Below are 19,294 nucleotides of genomic sequence, written 5' to 3'. Positions count from 1 at the left end.
ATTATATTTTTCTCTTTGCAAGATTTTTGGGATGTATAAAGCTGACCAAATCCCAGGCTCTATTGTCCTTGTCATGGCTCAAACTCTTCAATTTGGGATGAGCGCTATTCTAGATTTTGCTACTTTTCTTGCAAAAGAAGTTCACAATGGTCTAGTAGGGATAGCATGGGAAAAGTGGACAAACGATTCTGTTGGTATTCATTCCTAATGCATGTATGCTTGCACAAGGGACTCACCTTTTTCTCCAAGGGTATGGAGTTGGAGACAACTAGGGATGGAGAGAGGAATCCTATGTAGATGTGGAGTGTAGATATGACTTCAAAAGCTATAGATGCTAGTTATGTGAGATTTGATAGATACTTTGCATCAAAACTTAGGTTGCTTCTAAAAGGAGATAGTCCCAGAATTCTATAAGCATTGCTAGAATTGGTCAGACCCAAGGACCATGCACAGGGACTATTGGTTAGTCATAATTGGGGGGATATAATCCCTTACAATGGCTCAATAGTAATAAGAGTATATGACTTTTTGGGAAAGCCTCATGTTCTACCTTTCCATGTCCATTTGAAGATAGGGATAGTTGAGCTCTTATGGCAAATAGGTACTCTAGATGAGAGGGAATTGTCTAAAAAGGGTACCTTTTTTCCAATTGTTACTATGGTACATGATTTTGTCTTTGTCAAGAAAGGGTGGAAGCACCTTAATGTGTTTCTAGATAAATATAATATGGTAGAATCTCATGCCAGATTTATTGATCCTGAGGGATTCTATGACCTCTTAAGAGAGAGGGTGAAAGCTTCTCACATGGTACAAAAAGTTTACTATCTAGAGGATATAATAAAAAATATGTTTACTTTGCAAGAACAAGAATTGAGGAAAGAAAAATGGGTAGTATTCACTAAGACCCTAGAATTAATTAATTCTTTTGACCCCCAGTATGACCCATTGAAAGATAAGAAATATTGTGGAGCTAAAATGCAAGCATTAATGAATAATTTAGCCATAATAATCCAAACCATGAATGAGAAGAAATCCATTTATGTTGAGGCACATCCAAACAAGGCTATAGAGGTACAAAGAAGGATAAGTAGTAGAAATGTGGTGGCTCTTGGCTAGTATAGCTTGCAAAGAAGGGTGGGTTATGTAATGGTTCAAAGTGTGCAACAGGCACCCCTTCATCAGAGGCCAAGACCAAGAAGTCCATCTACAACCAGCTCTCCAAAATGGTAGAAATTAGAATAGGGATCTTCTTCTTCTCAAGTAAAACAATACTCCCCAAGCTAGTCCCTAATCTGGATCAATGATGAAGCATCTTTAAGGGAGAAGCTTAGACAAATGGGTGGAGAAGGGGATGTGATTGTTACTTCTACAAACTTGGAGAGTGGAGAACCACAAGAACCTCCCATCCCTTCGTTGTATTTAACTATTGTTAATTTCTAGGGTAAGGAAATTGATCCAATAGTTGCTTAGGCCTTTGAAAGATTTATTAATGATGAAAGTTTTGTAAAATCTAGGGCTTTTGCTCAGTTTTTGTGGAGATTAAATATGGGAAATTTTGAGAAAGCCTATGAGAAGATCAAGGCTGAGCAACCAAATAAACTTGATCCAGTTATTAAGGAAGAGGTGAAATCAAATTTTTTGAATGATTTTGCTAAATTTACTCCTAAAGTTGGGAGACAAATAATTAGACAGTCAGGAGTCCTCCTTCTATCAGAATGGGATATAGCAAATGCCATTGTTTTTTATTCAGTGAGGAAATAGAAGGATGTTCAATTGAGGATTGCTGAAGAAATGCTATAGGCTCATAGAGGAGTCAAATTTAGTGATGACCACCAAGACTTTGTTATATGGTCCATGGAAAAAAGGAAAAATACCAAAATGCATGAAATTCCCACTACAGAAATTAGGATGGCATTAAAGATGCTAAAATTTGGTGGCATGGTGTCTGGCCAGGAGGAAGAAAAATTTTCCCAACTCAATGCTAGATTTGAAGAGGTGTTGAAAGCATGTGAGGAGAGGGGTATGCAAATATAGTCATTAGAAAATAAAGTAGCTCAAATGGAGAAGATTCCTGGGAAAAGAAAATTAGGAGAGACTAGTAAACCCAGGATTGCATACCCCCAAGGCCACTTATTGAGACTTTTAAATCAACACCAATTATTGAGATACCTGATACTCCTGAAAGGCCTTAGTTCTATACTACAGATGATTTTGAAGAGGAGAAGAATAAATTATATGCAATGCATGTAGAACTTAATAATCAATATGAGGAAAATTTGAGGCAAGGTATCATGTATTTAATAGATAAGATAGAATGACCCACATTTTTTGATCAATTAGCAAGGATCATAGCAATCAAGGATGAATTGAAGCAAAATGAAGTTATATTCAGACCCATTGTACAGAAGTGGATAGAGAGAAGTTCAGATATCACTGCTATGTGTATATCTATTATTCATCTAACAAATCATCAAATAGAAGGAATTTTCAATTTACTAAATAAGTTGCAAGGTTTTGATGATAAGCAATATTCTCTCTATAGAAGATTAACCAATTGTTTTTCCAAGCATTTTGCAGAAAAAATTGATTTATTCCCTTGTGCTCTAAAGTCAGTTGATAAAATAAAGGAAAAGGAAGAATGGAAGAGGGAGTTAGATGAAGCCTTCTGTGAGAGAATAAATAAGGTTATAAATGAAATGGTCCATTTGTTGTGGGAAATAACAAATGAGGAGATAGTAAAAGTATAGTTATTCTATAATATCATCAGAAAAGATTTTGTTGATTTAGAGGCAAATGCAAATTCTTTAGTAACTATACAAAGAGAAATTCTAAATTTTGATTGGCTGGAGGACACTATTTACAATAAATGGAAGGAAGAATTCATGTCTACAGAACAATCAGAAGGAGATGATGAGGTGGAAGATGATGACAAAGAAGAGGATACAAAAGTAGAAGCCACCTCTATTACTGATGATAAAGATAAAGAGGGCCCTCAGGTAGTGGGATGTGACTCATCACTATCACATTTGATGGCCACCTATCCCAAGGAACCAGAACACTAAAGAAATCTGATCAAAGTATTCTTGCCTTTCCAAAGGAAATAACACAAGTGGACCCACAAAGGAAAGTTTGATGTATCAGTTTTTCTATTATTCACAATTTTTTCCTTTTGTTACAGATGTATGTAAAAATCTTTTAAAGGACACTTGTCAGTCACACCCTTTGCTTGTTGCAACTCATGTCTATATAAATGAGTTTTCAAGGCAATGTGAGGGTCTAAATTTTGTACAATTTTAAGTCTTTGAGAGAATACAGTTAGTCCAATAGTGTGTAGTTGTTCTGAGTTTATTCTCTAGTTGTACTTTCTAAAGATATATTGAAATGATAGAACCAACAAGTTATTCTAGGTTGTCCTTTGAATTCTATTAGTCATTGTATTATTCATCTGAAAGGATAATACAAAGGGGTATTTACACTATATTTGTGTCATCAATTTCTGTCTCCTATTTATGGGTTTTTTTACTTTGAATTCATTTTAAATAAGGTTTAATTTGGCTGAATGCAATCTGGATGGGTTTTTGATGATATCATTGTTGCTTTTAATTCAAGGAGTTATAGAATGCTTCAATGAATTAGTAGGGTTTATGATTTTATAGAAAGGATATTTCATAAGAATGGAAATGGGTGATTATAATTGATTAATTCATTTACAAGTTAATTGAATTAGATCTCCCACCAATAGTCAATTTTATGCCTAATGGATAAGGTACTGGTCATATAAGTTAGAGGTGAACAAGGATACTGCTGCTACATATCATAGCAATTATAAAATCAAAATCATTTTTCTTTCAATTTTGTTCAAACTTATAAATGATGGTCAATACTCATTTATATCTATTCTCTAAATCTTAGGTAGCTACTATTATCAAGAATATTTATAAATTCAAGGAGAATGATGACTAGATCTACTGATAAGGAATGCATACAAGTTTGAGAACATTAAAAGAAGTGAAGTAAATTTCTCATGTGTTAGTGGGTAAGAGATGAGAATTAGAATGAAACTAAAAGAATCTCTACACAACAATTTGCACTAAAATCATCCCTAGGTATACTCGCCTTGGTTTAGTAGAGTCAAAAGAATAGAAAACCATCCTTTGGTTTTATTGAAGTTAGGTCCAAATGGTTTACTTATATAAGTGATAATAGGAATTGGTTGATCATTAGGTTATGTGAGTGTTATCATTCTAGTATTGAACATTTTGTTGTTCAGTAGATTTTAAACACCAACAAATGAATTGACATACAATTAGATTTAATTACACTCAATTGAATAAGTCTTGCCCATACAACATCAACATAGATCAGTGCCTCATCTATTGAGTCTTAGAGTCCATTCAATTCTTAGACCTAATTGATTGCATTACAATTAATACTATCAATAATTCTCATTAAAACTCATTCTTACAAGCATCCTTCCCATTACCATGGAAATCCTATCAATCTCACTAAAGCATTTGCTTAATTCATTGAATTAAAAGCAATAGTGAATTGACATATAATTAGATTTAATTGCATTTAGTTGAATAAGCCTTGCTCATACAACATCAACATAACCAAGGAATGAAATGGAGACAAGATTCAACTAGAAAAAATATGGGTGTAGTTCAATTTTATATTAATTTCCTTTGAAAATTGTATACAAGTGAACAAGACTTAGAATGACACAAGATAAAACATCTAAATCCTTCCAAATTAATGTATTCTTATAAACTTGTAGAGAAAACATGTCACAAAGTGCACCTCAAGAAAACTAGATTGAACAAGTCTTTGTAAAGATTAAAATATGCAATAATTTAGACCCTTTCTCTAGCCCTAGAATCTCACTTATATAATATGAGATGCAACAAGCTTTAGGCATAGAGAACTAACAACTATCCTTTTGAAAAAAGACATATACATTTGTTGTTGTCACAAAAAACAAAAATTTATGTAATAGAAAAACTTTACATCAAAGTATTATTCATGGTGGGCCCATTTTCTATTACATCTTTAAATGCTTTCAGTTCCATGATTGGCTCTTATGCTATTCTAGTTCCTTAGAATATGTAGCTATCAAACTTACTAATGATGTTTTTTGGCTCTAATGTTTACAAGTTTACCTCAACTCAGGGATCACTACTTGCCTCGTCATTAACTATTAGGGTAATAGTTACTTCTGAATCCTTAGATGCTACATCATCTTCTTCTATTGCCACCTATTCTAAAGACAAAATTTCTTCCTTCCATTTGTTGAAAATAGTATCATCAAGCCAATCAAAATATAGGATTTCCCACTTGTTTTTTATTACAAAATTCCCAATCTTATAAATTTCAATAAAATCTTTTCTAATAGTATTATAGAACAATTTTACTTTGACAAGTTCTTCATTAGTCATTGCCCTTATTACATGCCCCTTTTCATTTATGACACTATTCAATCTATGGCATAAAAATTCATCTAATTCCTTTCCCCACTCTTCTTTTTCTTTTATTTTTTCAACCTTTATAAGTGCACTGCGAAAAAGATCAAACTTCTCTTCTATATATTTAGAAAAACAATTTCTTATCCTTTTTTGAATAGAAACCCACTTTTCACTAAATTCTTTCAGATTATTAATTATATCAAAAATTTTTTCTATCCGATAACAAGATAACTTGATGGGAGATACACATAGAAGTGACACCATTATCTCTCTTGCTCCATTTCTAAATAATGGGTTTTAGTATATCTTCATCTCTCTTTATTTCATCCCACATCTCTAGGATTCCTACAAATTGGTCATAAAATGCTAGCCAATCAATATTGTCTACTAAATACAAAAAAATTTCCTGAGCTTTTCTTCATATTGATTGTTCAACTCAACATAAATTTCCCATAACTTATTATTTTCCTCTTGAAATTCCTCCATAGTATAGAACTCATGTCTCTTTGGGGTATCTAGTAACTCAAAAATGGGGGTGGATTTAAATGGATCAACTAGGGGGCAAGGATATGATATTCTTGGCCTGCTAAACTCTCCCACTTTCCTTTTTCCAAGCTATTTGTCCATCTGGATACTTGATTTTCCAACAATTGTATCCTCTTTCCTCATATGCCTTAAGTATTTCTTCAAACTTGGCATTAAGCTCTAAGAATATGTCCTTTTCTTTCCTAGCTACCACACCTCTAAAAGCTACCATTTCTTGAGCCATTTTGGTGACTTCTCCACTATTAACCTCATTTTCTCTATACACTATGAGTGTACCAGTATGCTTAGCACTTGAAATCTCTTGAATCCTAGTCTTATTTCTTTTTTCAATAGACCATATGACTAGGGCTTGGTGATCATTACTAAATTTCACCCCTCTGTATGCTTGTGAAATTTCTTCCTTGGTTTTATATTGCACATCTTTCTCTTTTCTAATGGAGTCAAAAATTAGAGAATTAGCTATGTCCCATTTAGGAAAAACCAAAACTCCTAGTTCTCTAACCAATTGACTCCCAACCTCAAGTGTTAGCTAGGCAAAGTCCTCCAAAATTTTGGCTTTTACATCTTCATCAAATTCTAAGTCCAATTTTTTTGGTATATCTCCAACCACAATATATCTAGCCCTCCTCTATAGTGTATACTAGCCTAGAGTAACCACCATTTTTCTATTTATCCTTCTCTCCAACTCTACAGACTTATCAGGATATGCTTTGACCAAGATGCTTTTATTCTCATTCAAACTTTACATTATCACAACAAAATTATTCATTAGTGTCTTTATTTTTTCCCACCATTACTTTTTATATGCCAAGGGGGTTATAATTGGCCTCAAAAGCATTGATAAATTCTAAAACTTAACTAAAAACTACCACTTTTATTTTTTGACTTCTTGTTCCTGTAATGAAAAATATTTCTAATAACATCCTCTAGGAAATATATAACTTGTTCAATAACCTTAGCTTTGGTTCTCTCTCTAAGGAGGTCATAAAATCCTTTTAGATCAATGTACATAGCATGAGATTGGCCATATGATATCTATCCAAAAACAAACTTAAATTTCTCCTACCTTTCCTAAAAAAAAAAAAGTCATGTATGATAGTCACAATAGAGAAGAAAGTGCCTTTACCTTTGCCCAATATATCCCTTTCCTCAACTGACCCAATATGCCATAGAAACTCTGCAATTCCTATCTCCAAAGATGCATGGAAAGGTAATACATGGGGTTTTCCCAAAAATCCATAAAATCTTATTATAGTAGAAATAGGGTATGGAATTATATTTCCCCAATTATGACTTACCAATAGCCCCTTGGCATGGTCCTTGGGTCTAATTAGCTCTAATAAAGGTTGTAAGATTCTTGGACTATACCCTTTCAAGAGAAATCTAAGCCTTGAAGCAAAGTACCTATCAAATCTAACATAGCTAGCATCTGTGACTTCCCAAGTCATGTCAAAGCTTCATAACTCAACTAGGAGCTTATTCTCCATCTCTTTCTAGTTCTAACTTCATTTCCTTGGAGAAAAAGGTAACTCCTTTATAAAGACATATGTACATCAACAAAGAATACTAGCAAAAAGGCCTATTCACCTGACCTTGAGCTATTCCCACTAAACCATTGTGAATTTCCTCAGCTAGGATAGTAGCAAAATCAAGAATTGTGCTCATTCCAAATTGCAAAGTTTGAGCCATAATGAGAAAAATAGAGCCTGGGATATATTCCTCCTCATCCATCCCAAATATTTTGCAAAGAGTAAAATATAGGGCCTATCTCCTAGGATTAAAGTATTTCTTCATCAGAGCTTCTGGGATATTAGGTGTAACCAAAGGTAATGACCTAATTTTTACAACATGTTGTAGTGGCCCTATCCTCAAGTAAACCCTCTATGCATTATATCTTTCCTGAAATTCATCCATATCAATTTTCCCATCGATTTCCTAATTGGGGATAAGCTTGAATACCTCTCTAATCAAGGTAGGTGAAACCCTAAAGAGGTTATCTCCAGCACGATTCTTTACAATTCTAGTAATGTGGTCATATTTCTTGGCCATATCAGATGATAGGTCACTATCAAAAAATACATCAGGAATAACCAATTTCCCAATGTCAAACTCCCAAACATTATTCAATGGGATATCCAAGTTGTGTTTTGCAAACCATTTCTTAAACAATTCTAAACCCCCAACTAAAACTTGTGAATCTTGTACCCAATTAGCCCTATCATAGAAACCCTCACCTAAAACCAACCTAGGGTTTTTGGGGATGGGTTCTCTCCCTTTTGTTAATTCATTCATAGACAAAGGCAATTGTTCTAGGAAATCATCATGGATAGACCTCTTAAGACAATCAATCAAATTGGGGAATTCCTTTTGTGGAGGCATTTTAAAAATTCAATTTTACACAATTATAATTCCTTTGATTTTCAGAAGTCACAAACCACTTACCTATTGAGTTATGCTTCTTTTTCTCTATAAATTGCCCTGTAGATTGTTGAAAACCTTGCAAAATTTTGCACCCTAGCTTTGGAAACCCTTGCGCTCTGAGAAATTTAAGATTGTGTGGTCTAGTAATGGTGAATTTGAAAATTATACTGTAGCATTAAGGTCACATGAAGGATCCCTAAATAGCATTTATGTTTCTAACTATTAATTTTTGTGTTGTGCCTCAGATTTGAAATTCACTTGTTGATCTCACAACATCAAACAACTTTACTTGCAAAAGAAAAACTTTTTTAACATTTTGAGATCCTCACCACATGTCAAGTAGATTCTTCCCCACTTTTCTTAAAGTTCATGCATCTTCATATTGCGATGAAGTGCCAATCGTTGATCTTACCAAGATTGACGATCATAGGAAATAGTAATATCTTATTAATAAAACCTTTTGAAAAGTAGCCCCATTAGTACACTCATCTCCAACCTAGCTAGTAGTAATTTATGCTTCTAATTAATTCACTCTATCTCAATACCTTTTCTATCTTGGCATGAGTTATTAGCTTTTTGTTACAATAGGTCCCACCTTGCCACATGGTGGAATGGCACTTCTTAGTGTTGCTTAAAGTTCATGCAGCTTTACATTGTAGCTAAGTGTCAATCATTCATTTGATAAAGATCAATGGTGCTATGAAATGATGCCTTTATAACATCTAGTTAGCTAGACTAACCTATGGACTAATTCTTTTTTTGCCAATGTTTTTGACAACTACCATAGTACAAACTTTGTTGCTATATTTTAAAGAAGTGGATCCATGACATCACCATGTGTCACACATCCTCTTAGCACTTCCTCACAATGTGAAATTGTCATGCACTTTCTTGTAGTGGCAAAGTGATAGCTTTTGATTATGGAAAGATCAATGATCTACAACCTACAACTTTTGAACTATGTGAAATACTAGACATGGCATCATCAGGGATAGGTTTCAGCAAGGCGCTTGCCCGCTTAGTTTAAAAACCATGCAAATTTACATTGTGGGTAAGCATCATCTGTTGATCTTACCAAGATCAACAGTGGGACACATTCACATCCTTTAGTGTTGAGTCAATCATAGTAGCCAATGACTGCATTACACTTGTCACAATCATATATGACAACTTTTAGTAGTAGTAACACCTTTTAGAGATTGCATTGATGAGATCAGAATGTACTAGATGTCAACAAGGTGCTTTCCATATTTTTTTAAATGCTGCTCACATTCATCTTGTAGTAAAGTGCCATCTATTGATCTCACCAAGATCAACAATGTAAAAAATGCACTTTTCTGAGCTGTATGTAATATTTCTCATGACATTAGCTTGGACAAGTGTCACCATGATGCTTCCCCTCTTTGATTAATGCTCAAGAAACTTCATCAAGAAATAAAGCACCAACCATTGATCATGAAAATATCAACAGTGCATCAATTTTGAAAGCAAAACAACCCCACTAAAATGAGCCAACTAATAAGATTACAAGAAATTGGGATGTGCATTGACAGGTACTGACAACTCTAAAAAGGGTATGATGAAGTACTAAGAAATTTAAACAAACTTAAAATTTTAATGGAGATATTAAGACCTAACCTCAACAAGTGCTATGTGGCAAAATGATTCTTCCTTTCTTTGCTTAAAGTTCATGCAACTTTACATTGTGGGCAAGTGCTCACTGTTGATTTTGGCAAGATCGATGGTCGACTAGAATAAACCATTAGAGTTTAGATGCTTCATAAAATACTTAAGAGATATAACCATGGTCAAGGAAAGAATTAAAAGGTTGAATGATGTGAAATAATAAAGTAATCTTTGTGAAATTGAGAACTTTGGATAACCATGTTCTGTGTAATTTTGAAAAAGGAAATTATATTCAATTACCTTTCTTAAAAACTAAGGCATACAATGAGGGTTTAAAAGGCCTTTAGGAAATTTGCACTAGGAATTTCAACTAAAAAACATCAATTTTGGATTATAAGCCTAGGGTTTTTCACTATGAAGAACAAAATAACATAAAGGGGGAAAAATCAGGCCAACAATGGCTCTATCTAGGGACAATGAGTAAGCAAAAATTCATATGAGGGCTCAAAATCCCTGGGAGAAGTAGACCACAAACTTGACCATCCTTCTAACTTGACAACTTTGAGAGAGCAACAACACAAGGAAAAGAATATACAAGGACTACACAAAAGACAAAAAGGATATACAAATGTACAAAAACCCTAAAACTATTATTCATGGAAGAAAACAAGTATTTTAGTAAAAATACCTCTTCAAAAATTGTCCATGAACTGGCAGCTCAAGAATGTTACCTAATAAATATTTTAGAATATAAGAGTCCTCTCCCCATGTATTTTTAATTAGATAGGGACCTAACCATATAGGATCGAACTTTCCATGTTTTCCCTTATCTTCAATTCTGACATTCCACATGATGACTAAATCTTGAAGTTTGAATTTCATTCTCACTATCCTTTTATCATAAAGTGTTTTGACCTATAATTGCAACTTCTAATTTCTAAGGGATGCTTCTTTATTGGTCTCAGTCAATCCTACTAACTCATCCAATCTCTCTTGCGTGTCATTAATGATGTTTTCATCATACATTTGAATGTAATTATATAATCCAACTAAATTATTCTAATGCATTCTTGCCTAGATCTCATATACAATGTTAAAAGGTGCTACTCCTATAGCCTTTTTCACAGTCACCCTATCAACCCAAATTGCTAACTATAATTTAGAATCCTAGGCTTTCTTGTTATCATCCAATGTTCTTTTTATTACTTTCAACAAGCTTTTATTTTTGGATTTAGCTTGTCCATTTCCTTGTGGATGATAAGGAGAAGATGTTGATCTTACAATTCCATACTTGTCACAAAATTTTATAAACTCCTCATATTTCAAGCACATTGCATTATCTGTCATAATCCTCTTAGGAAAAAAAAACCTTGAAATGATATTATTTAGAAAAGAGTTGTTCATAATTGTAAGAATTTGGTATAGCTCTAATAAAATGTAATAATTTTCCTAAGGGAAAAATTCACCCAAGAACTAAGAACTCAAACACAAATACAATTGTAGACCAAAAAATGGATATGATCAATTAATCAGAGTATGTCCTAATACATTGCTCTCCTTAGTATATGATGTTCAAACACGCTAGGAGTGCCTATATATAAAAGCCTCTCAAGAAGCACCTAGAATGTCTCTAGAAAGAACTATGAGATAAGATAAGCATCATGACAACTACACACATGCCTTATCCATCATTCTAGATGAGTGGATAAGAATGAGAAGGTTGTAGACACCATATGCTTAATTAGTGTGCTAACTCCTATGTTGTAGACACCATGTGCATAAAAGAGATGTGGAATCCTATGTTGTCAACATGGCAACTCACAAGAGTACACATACTCCTAGGTGGCTAATAAATAAATAATAAAAAATATGCATTAACCTAAGTAAACTTAAGTAAGTGTAAATAGTAAATACTTATTTACACCAACACCCCCCCTTAAGTGCAACTTAGCGGAATGCCCTTAAGCCTACAAAAACTAGGATGAAATGCATGATGGGTCCTGGCTACTAGGCCATGTTAGGTACCCATGCACATAATGAAGATGCAATCTCTCGTAAAGTGGAGAAAGAGGGAAAACCTCATGGGAAAAACCCTCCCCCAAAAAGAGAGATGAATAGGGGTGCATGGATGGATGGAGTAATCAAGACCCCCCCATTATGATATACATCAAGTATATACAAGAAGAAATGGAGAAGGACAAAACCCCCTAAAAGGAAAAAATCCCCCCCGAAAAGGAGAAGGAGACAAGTAGTTCCCCTCCCCCTAAAAGTAGTGTACTAACTAGTGAGAAATTCTCCAATGTAGAAGTTGATCCATGACCATTGAATGATGTTCCTCCCATTTTGAAGAAAGAAATGTAAGGGTACAAAGGAGATGCATCTCCTATATGGGCAAGGAATCTCTATGATGAAAGGTGACTCTAAAACTTGTTGAAGTGTCCCTATGTCAATATCAATGATGGCTTCCTCCAAAACTACTGAGAAGATGTGTGGATTTAACAAGGACTGATGTAGAACCTGTTTCAAGGAACTAACTATCTTCTCAAATGAAAAAGAGACCTCCTATAGATGTTGTACATAAGTATCCACAATCACATCAGCCTAGAAAGACTGATCATGTAGAGAATGGACATGAGGGTCAGAGTGGGCCCTCAAAAAAATTGTAGAAGGATTTTCCTCAACAAAGAGAAGTGGTAGATCATAAAATAAGTCTTCTAAATTTGTTGTGTGTGACTCCACAAACAAACTTGAAACATCAGTCAAGAAGTCATCACCTAGAAGACCATGTGTACCTTGTTGTATTGAAGTACATGAATCTATCACTACGGAAATGAATGAAGAATTTTTCTCAAAAAGAAGACGAATATCTTCAATAGTGTCTCCCACATCTTCAATGTGAGACTCCATGAATAGGCCTGCAAGGGTAGGAAGGAAGTCTTCGCATGAAGGTAAAGTAGGAAGACATAAAGGGTCCTGTTGCACTAAATCTGAAGCATCTGTGGTTAAAACAAGATCAATAAGAGTAACAAGAGTTGGAGGTGTGATCTCATCTGAAGAGCAGTCAGTTGCAACTAGAGGTAGAAGATCTTCTAGGAATGGAGGAATGGTTGGATCTCCATAGTGCTCCCAAAGATACATCCAAGTAACATATGGATTAGATGACTTAATATCATACATTTTCTCTAGAATTTCATCAACCATAAAGAAAAAGAGAGCACGCCAAATGATGAGACTCTAGTTAGGATTATACTCAAGATCTAGCACATAGGGTAGTGCATTATGCTGACTAAAATATCTAACAACAAGTTGACTCCATTCATGATAGTTGTCTAGGGTCAAGATGATTAAATTTTCCTCTTCCATGATGGACTAATGAATGTAACCCCCAAAATGCAAGAATAATGAATCAAAGAACCCCCTTTATTGAATGATTTAGGCACTTGATAGCCAATTGCAAATTTAGGGCCTATTTTTGAAAGTAGTATTTTTGTCTACATAACCTATAATATCACTAGTACATTTGAGGTCATTTTTCCACCAAAAATTTTGACCATTTATTAAATTGGTTGGTATGGAAAGGGAAAATATGGCTTTTTTTAAATCTATGCTTGTGTTGGTCAAAATTTTGACCAACACGAGCTTAATATGTAAAAAGGGCAAATGCTGCCCATTTCATTGATTCTATTCAGCTTCAACGTGCGCGGGAGTTGAGGAACTAGAGCTATTTGACTAGAGATTTGCTCTGATGGGTGCATTGATCTTGAATTTATTTCACCTTTTTTCTATTATCATTTAGTTCTAGAGAAAATAGCATCAGGGTAGGGTTTACATTTGTTGGGAAAGAGCTACATTGCACGATGTGAGCTATGGGCTAACTGGGGCTCGATTTGTTAAAATAGTATTGATATTTATTTTTTGGTAGTCGATGCATTTATACAGAGTTAAATTCATTATGATGTAATAATTTAGAATTCCTGAATCATTGGATATTGTAGGTAGATTGGCGTTTTGTCCAAAAAAAATTAATTTAGTATTATGTTATAAGATATCTCATGTGTTGGTACTTGATGTTGAGACTTACATGTAGGCAAGTGTCTCGCAGAAGAGTTATCACATTCATATGACAAAACAATGAACCATATTGCAGCTCTTACATGTACCAGATATGGTGTTAGTAGAATGAACATGCTCAAAGCTTGCTTCTCTCGAGAAGTACTGCTTATGAAGAGAAACTCTTTTGTCTACATATTTAAAGCAGGACAGGTGAGTCACTTGGATCCCAAATTTGGGGAGCTCAAGCATTCCTTTTATTTATCTTATTAGAGAAAGAAGAGTGAATCCTAAAAAATATATAATGCAGATTGCAGTTATTGGGGCAATCACAATGATGCTATTTTTACGCACAAAAATGCACCAGCAGAACATTACAGATGGAAATCTATATATGGGAGCTATGTTCTTCAGTCTAGTCCATATGATGTTTAATGGATTTCCAAAAATATCAATTACAGTTGGTCACCTTCCATTTTTCTACAAGCAAAGAGACCTCCTATTCTATCCAACTTGGGCTTATGCATTACCAGCATGGATAGTGAAGATCCCACTATCTTTTCTAGAAGCATTGATTTGGGTTTCAGTTACATACTATGTTATTGGCTTTGCACTAGAAGCTGAGAGGTAACTCTAAAACGCTGTATCTTTTCTCATATGCAATCTTGGATGCATAAAAGTCATTTTGATCCACTCACAAGAGGTTTAATAGTTCTTTGTGAATAATACTATTTCATAGATGTGAGAGAAATAATAAGAAATATAATGATTTTAATCTTAACTATTATACATCACTTGCTATATTTATAATACTGTATTGAAGTGATTCTTTTCAACACCAACATTCCATCTATGGTCAAGAGATGGACAAAATAATTAGTTCTTCAAATTACTTTACCTAAACAATACTAAGCTTGGGCCTCCTTAATTTAAACAAAGCACTTAGTAATGATCTTCATGATAATTTCAAGAACACAAAAATTGGTCTGTTGTTGTAGCAGATAATTTGGAAGCTCACAATGTATTATTTGTAGCTCAATTCTACCTCTTATTTACCAAGTTCAATGATCCTTACTTATTTGTTAGAAGTTGAGTTTAGAAAATGTTACACATTGAAAAAAATAGATTCATGTTGTGTAGCTCATGCTTATGATGCTCTGTACTCTGCTAGCTAGTCAAATTTGTATCCCCCACAACAGCCGGTTTTGGATTTTGTAAATATTTTATTTTAATTTCCTTTTAGTTATGCAATTAGAAACATGTCAAATGAGCAAAGAGATTTTTTTTAAACTTTGAATTCTATATAGAAATGCGCACAAAAATGGCTTGGTTTGTTAGGTAGAGGTGAAATCAATCTTGACACTTAATAGTTTCTTCCTACAAATCACCATCTGCTAAATCTTATCAATACATATTTGGGCCTTGAACTCTGAAGTGTCCTAGTTTTTCTCATTCCAATGTTTCTTCCATGCAGAAGAAAACCAACATTTCAATGCAAGCTCATTTTATTCAGTTGTCTACGATCATTTTGATGTTATTTGAGAAAACAATTTTACTTTTTCCCCCAAAAATTAACTTGTTGAAACCCGTCAGCTAAAAGATCTTTGTTCCACAAACTGGGAAGGTAGATAAGTGTTGATTTCTATTAATTACAAAACCCTCAACAAACCACTACAAGAACTATTCACTCCATCAAATTGATTGTCTCCTTGAACAACAATAGACAAAAGATTCCACAAAGATTGTTTGTGTTGTTATGTCATTGAATTTGCGCACAGCATGCCGATGTATGATAAACATCTTACAAAGCTAACCATGTTGATGATATATTAGTTATAGTGCTAGCTCAAAAGATCATATTACATGTTCAAGAAGCCATCCTTAAATTTCTTTACGACATAAAAATGGGTGTGGGGAGTATTAGTGGGTATTGGAAGGGAGTGACAAAACAAGAGTTTGGGACAATATTTTCTGAAACTAGGAGGATTCTTTAGTATGTCATGAATGCATGTTCTATGATTTAGTTTCTCTAAGTGAAGCTCGCATTCAAGAAGCTAGCCACCAAAGGTAGAAGACCTCTACGATCACTACTCAACATCTTTACTTACTAAGATATTATATGATAGAAGAATTAGTCATGTTGTTTGTATACAAATAAACCAGTGGTCATCAACCTATTAACCTTCTTGGACTATGCCCTTTAAGATGAGATGTTGATAAATCTTCACTAATTTTTTCCATGAATTGATATTGCTTAAATAGGCATATTCCTTTGTCTATGGGGAACATTTAAAGCAGACAAACTTTAAAAATCATTAATCCCACATATTTTGGCTGATTAGGAATATAAGAACCTTCAATCATGTAAGGGAATGGACTCACATCATGTAAGTCTCAACATCATGTATATCCTGATTCTCATAACCCTGCTCCACAAGAAAACCCCCCCGGCACTACTTTAATCAAATGCATCAGGCGTGCACAATCGAGACAAAAGAACAAAGGAGATTCTCATTTGGCTATAGATCATCTTATTCTAGGATTATTGGAGGATTCACAGATTGTGGACAACTTTGAAGAAGCAGGCGTGAGTGCTTTAGGTGTTAAATCTAAAATTGAGAAGCTGAGGGTAGAAGGAAAGAAGTCGGAGACTACCTTTGGTCATACAAACTTCCAGGCTCTAAAGATCTATGGGCGCGACCTAGTGGAACTAGTTGGGAAGCCTGACCTAGTTATTAGTAGAGATGAAGAGGCCAAGAGAATCATCAAAATTCTGTGTTGGAGGATGAAGAACAATCCAGTGCTAATTGGAGAGGCTAGTGTTGGAAAGACTGTTGTGGTGGAGGGACTGTCTCAAAGGATTTTTAGAGGAGATGTGCCAAGGCAAGTTGTTTTTTGCTAAACAGGTTCTTATTTTTAGCAATTCTGAAGTAAAGAAAAAGCTTAATAAGAGAGGAACATTTGACGTTTATGTCGATCTTTTTATTTTTATTTTATATACCCTAGGGCTTCCTGTAGGATAGATAGTAGTAAGCATACATTAGTACTTGCAAAAGGATTTCATAATCTATTTTATGTTAGTTATATTATTGTTCAAACTTTAGATTCAAATTTTCCTTTGGTGGCAATATATACGTTACACTGTTTTACATGGCACACCTCTTTCTAAATTAGCAATTGATAGTTCAAATGATGCAACACTATGCCCCCTTATATATTACTACAAGCTGAAATTAATAACACTGAAGCAATTTGTACAAGCTTTTCTAAGCTCTAGATATCTGGTCAGCATGATTCCTTGTGCATTCTGGTTAAAGATTGGCACGTGTCCTTGTAAACTAGTTTTGCCTTTGTAAGCTAACATATAATAAAATGTTGATGCTTGGGAATATTTAAGTAGTATTAGGATAGGGACTGGCATTAAATTGCATTTTTTGCAGTTGGTTTGGGACTTCATGAATTTGCACTTTGACATTCATAAAATTTCTTTGGAATGTTGCAGTAATTTGCTGGAATTTAGATTGATAGAATTGGATATGGGAGCCCTAGTTGCTGGAACAACGTACAGGGGTGACTTTTAAGAAAGACTAAAATCTGTTTTGAAGGAGGTGGATGAATCCCAAGGAAGAGTCATTCTTTTTATTGATGAAATACATTTGGTTCTCGGTGCTAGTGAGTGTTTTTTTTTTATTGTTTTCTTTCTCCATTTGATTAAATCTAAATATATATATCATTATAATTCGTTGTCTTCAATTTGACAAAGGAGGTTTGTCCCAGGACATGCTGAGGGTTCAATGGATGCTACTAATTTATTGAAACCAATGCTTTCCCGCGGCCATCTGAGGTGTGTGGGAGCAACTACACTGGACGAGTATCGAAAATACGTAGAGAAAGATGCTGCATTCGAGCGTCGATTTCAGAAAGTTGGCCCTTGATTAATTTTATTGGTGCATTTTATTTTTAGGTCTATATCACTATAGGATCATAGATCACCTTGTGAGTAGATTATCTCAACAAGTGTCTTTGGCAGGTGTATGTGGCTGAACCAAGTGTGGTCGACACAATCAGTATTTTGCGTTGTCTGAAAGAAAAATACGAGGGTCACCATGGTGTGAGGATCATAGACAGAGCGTTAGTGGTTGCTGCCGAGTTATCGAGTCATTATATAAGTGGTAGGTTCTTCAAATAGATATTCATATGATTTAAGTGGTGATAGAAAAAGATGACATTGTGTGGCAGCTCTTTAGATATGAGATTTTATCATAAATGGACAGAATTTTGATTTTAATCAAGTGATTGTGTATAATTAATTACTTGATTTTAAAGTATAAGAAGTTTGTTGAAGCTTGAGACAATAATTTTCATTGAGTAGAATGTAGACATTTTGTGGGCTTTGTGAAATTGATTAATTATTGTTTTCTTGTTTGGACTATGAACAGATCGGAATCTTCTTGACAAAGCAATTGATATGATTGATGAGGCATGTGCAAATGTGAGAGTGCAATTAGATAGTCAACCTGAAGAAATTGATGCACTTGAAAGGAAAAAAATTCAATTAGAAATTGAGCTCCACGCTCTTGAAAAGGAGAAAGACAGAGCAAGCAAGGCTTGGCTTGTGGAGGTTAGTATGGAGATCTACCTTTCTTTTAAAAAGATTGTTTTGCTATATTGCATGAGCATTGTATACACACATAGAAAGAGAAGATTACTGTGGTATGCAAGGGATTTCTATAGGATAACGTACTATTCTTATTTTTCAAATTCCACAGGTTCAAAATGAGCTTAATGAGGTTAGAATGTTGGGATTTAATAAATGGTTCTAAGAAGGTATTAATGGCCGTGGATGAACTACCCATCAAATAGCATTGTCATTGTCATATTGTGGTGAGCATTCATATCTGTAAACAAATTGGGCACCAAAATTAGTAGGAATGATCATGAGGGAGTTCCATTGTTTAACATTCAACCTCACAAGAGATGGTCTCTTGTGAATCATTTCATGTGAAAAGATGCATCATATAGATTGATTTCATTCAATAAATGTGCAGTTGATTCCCAAAAAAGTGACATCTATATCTTTCAAAAGTTATGCTACTAAATGTTGGGCTCGATCTGGCATAATGAGCTACTTTACATTCCTCCTATGACCTTATTCTAAATCTCTCTAGGATAGATGTTTATTATTAAAT

General features: G+C 34.2%; 1 pseudogene; it reads left to right on the top strand.

Annotated features, from left to right (window-relative positions):
- LOC149540875 (chaperone protein ClpB1-like) overlaps nucleotides 1-18,928 on the top strand; it is a 33,059-nt pseudogene extending 14,131 nt beyond the window's left edge.
- Nucleotides 18,929-19,294: the final 366 nt, after the last annotated feature.

Source organism: Cupressus sempervirens, chromosome 9 (assembly GCF_028749045.1).
Source record: "Cupressus sempervirens isolate cs-2001-9-10 chromosome 9, ASM2874904v1, whole genome shotgun sequence".
Lineage (NCBI taxonomy): Eukaryota > Viridiplantae > Streptophyta > Pinopsida > Cupressales > Cupressaceae > Cupressus > Cupressus sempervirens.
This window is presented reverse-complemented; position numbering and strand designations above follow the sequence as displayed.